The sequence below is a fragment of the Hyalella azteca genome, unplaced genomic scaffold, assembly GCF_000764305.2.
Source record: "Hyalella azteca isolate HAZT.00-mixed unplaced genomic scaffold, Hazt_2.0.2 contig16283, whole genome shotgun sequence".
NCBI classification, from domain to species: domain Eukaryota; kingdom Metazoa; phylum Arthropoda; class Malacostraca; order Amphipoda; family Hyalellidae; genus Hyalella; species Hyalella azteca.
Genome location: NW_025946108.1, coordinates 36241 through 39393, shown reverse-complemented (window position 1 = coordinate 39393; position 3153 = coordinate 36241).

Here is a 3153-nt window from a genome sequence, read left to right as displayed (position 1 = left end):
GGTTCAGGTTGAGAGGCCACGGTTCAGGTTTGGCAGGTAGGGTCCAAGGCCTATACTTTAAAAAAAGTTAAGATATCGTAAGTTCATCCGCCAATCATTGACGGCCTTTCAAGCCAAATCCACCAATCGTAGACAAGAAAATAGACCGTAGGTACTTACGTTCACTTAGCGAATTGTGAGAGTATAGGCCCAGGTTAAGAGACCAGGGGCCATACTTTCAAAACTCGCAAAGTGAACGTAAGTACTTACGCTCTATTTCCTTCTCTATGATTGTTGGATTTTGCTTGAAAACCCGTCAATGATCGGCTGATGAACTTACGATCTCTTAACTTTTTTGAAAGTATAGGCCCGGAATCCAGGTTGAAATGCCAGGTTCCCACCTTCCATTCTGTAAATTTTAATCACGAGTGGTTCATTTACTTCTTTAAATTTGCTTTCCAAACTGGTGTCAGGCGTATTGGTGAAACCAATATCGTATCCAACATGTCCTCTTCATCCACAGAGTCTTCATTAGATTCACTGGAAAATAAAGTAGCAAAATGCTGTTCACATAGGCAGGCAAAAAATAATACATGTACACTTCAATATTTCGATCAGTTGGCCAATGTATGGAGATATAAAAAAAGAATAGCACTAATTCAGTTGGAGACAACTGAATTAGTGCTTCTCACTATTAGTGAGAAGCACTAATCGTAGAAAATATCGTAGAAAAGCACTAAATTATAGAATAGTAATTAAAACACAATTTTTTTAGGTACATCGTAATTCCCTACTTGCATGGTCGTAGGACCAACATAACTCAACGGCCGCGTTCCAAACAAGGCAGTTGTAGGTCCAACTGTACTGAATGGTCGCCTTTAGAAACACAATGTGATATAAGCTAATTTTATTTTATTTTCTGTTCAAATTTTGCATGTGCACTCACTATTGTACTAGAAGCAATGTAGAATTATTGTCATGCGTTAATGTATCTGATTTTCACACCATAGTCCAATAAAGATTGTTTAAGTTCAACAAGTGAATGGCACCATGGATTCCCAACAAAATCAACGCTGTACTGCGTAGTTGGCGTCAAAGAGCAGAGTTGCACCACCGAAACAAAGCAGGGACGCTTACCGAACACGTTCAAAACAACTAGTGCCAATTCCTTAACATGACAATAATATTCCAGAGCATGTATGAAAGGCGACCGTACGGTACACCTGGTCGTTAAAGGGTTCATCAACCCAGATGAGCTGATATTAATCAAATGCTGTTCATTTCAAAACGGCGAAGAAAATTCTATTGATAAGTTTTTTCGTTCGTGGCGTAGATATTAACTATCAGATCTGGACTATAAAAAGGGAGATTAGGGACTTTGCATCTATGCAATTCCTATAAAAATTATTTATGAAATTCTTCCGGCTGTAATGGAAAACTTGTTAGATCAAAATTTATAACAGAATCAAGGTGCAGTAAATATGAGTAATTAGGGTGCGATCAATTTGGGTAATTATGGTGTAATCAGTTTCGGTAATTAAGTTGCAGTGAGTTTTAGTAATAGTTCGTGGGCATCTCGAACTATTATTATTGCATTGCAATCTCGACATCCATCCTATTGATAAGGTTGCATAAAAAGTGGAATACTAAGACATTATACTGCTCACTGGTTCGGAAATTGTCCGTAAACAGTTCATCATTCCGACAGTGATTACTGCTAATCTTATTATCTGAAGGTTTAAAGATAGCAGGAATTTAAAAATTCAAGCCAAATCAGGGGTCTGTTAATAATTTAAGACCTCTGTATTATTTGTATTGATGCTGTTAATCCAGGTGTTTTTAAGGATTTTTCAGCGATTTAATCAAATTTTGTCATATACGTTCGAACTTTGTGCGAGATTTGTAAAAACCCAATATAAACATTGTATAAACGTTGTACTCCACTTGTCAGAAAATTTATGCTTTTGGAATCCTTAAATCCTCATAAATACACGTGACAATCGTAGTTAATTTTGTCGAAAATATAGTTGAATAAAGCATAGACAATCACAGACAAGCATAGTTAATCCCGTCACTGCCAAACATGGTGATATGAAACCTTTGGTTCATGGAGTTATAAGCTGTGGCCACATAGGAACTGAAAAATTGACTGCACTGCGGTTGGCTGCAACTGGTAATGACGGCAAATTAATCATCATATTTAGTTAATCCATTTCAATAAATCTTTACGCATTTATGAAATCATTTGGCGTTAACTATTCATAAGGTCAATGCTCGAGGTCGGGTGCGAATAGGGCTTTTACGTCTGTCTTGTGCACTTTACTCATTGATTCGATGCTCGTATTTCGTTCAGAAATATTCCAAATTTTTGTAGAATACTATACATCGGGGTACTGACTCAACCAGTAGGTCACTGATGGATGAACCGCAGCGTCGTTATCCTTTGTATGTATTTCGGACGTAGCAGCGACAGGCCATGATGGAGTTCCGTCTCATTATTTACGTCGACCTGAACATCGTCATTTGAGCATCGGTATCATACAAATCGAACAATGATTTCAAAACATCTCATTAGATTCTTATCACAGAAATTACGTGGTAGCTGTCGAGACTGCATGGAAATTAAGACGATAGTATAATCGAGATGTGCAGATCAGTTTTCATGGCCCTTCTCATATTTTATCTCTAGGTCCTGATGGCATTCCTAAAAATATGTAGTCTCAATGAATTCAAATTTCTGAGAGAAAATAGCGCAATTATTTGCTTTCGTGGAAAATTTTCGATGTCAGTAAAGTGATAGTGAATGATTTAATAATACCCTAATATTCTAAATAGAATTTTCACTGCAGTTGTGATAGTGACTTTAGAATCTCACCTTCCACAACCGATTTTTCTGACTTTTAAATTTTAAGATCCCTATATATTTTCCAATCAAGGCCTAGTATTAATGCTGTTTTCAGTCCTTTCCCTCGTGAAATTTTAAGTAGAGCATGTCTGCCTCTTTTTATTTTGAGTTTATTTGTCCTTTATTAGTAAATTTAGATTTTAATATCTGCTTTGTAAATTTTGGTTTACTTACTGATTGGATTTGCATTCTAAGACGGTCGAACTGACGACTGAGCTGGACTCCGAAATATATTATTCTATAGAAGTGTTGTGAAATTTTCTGCCATT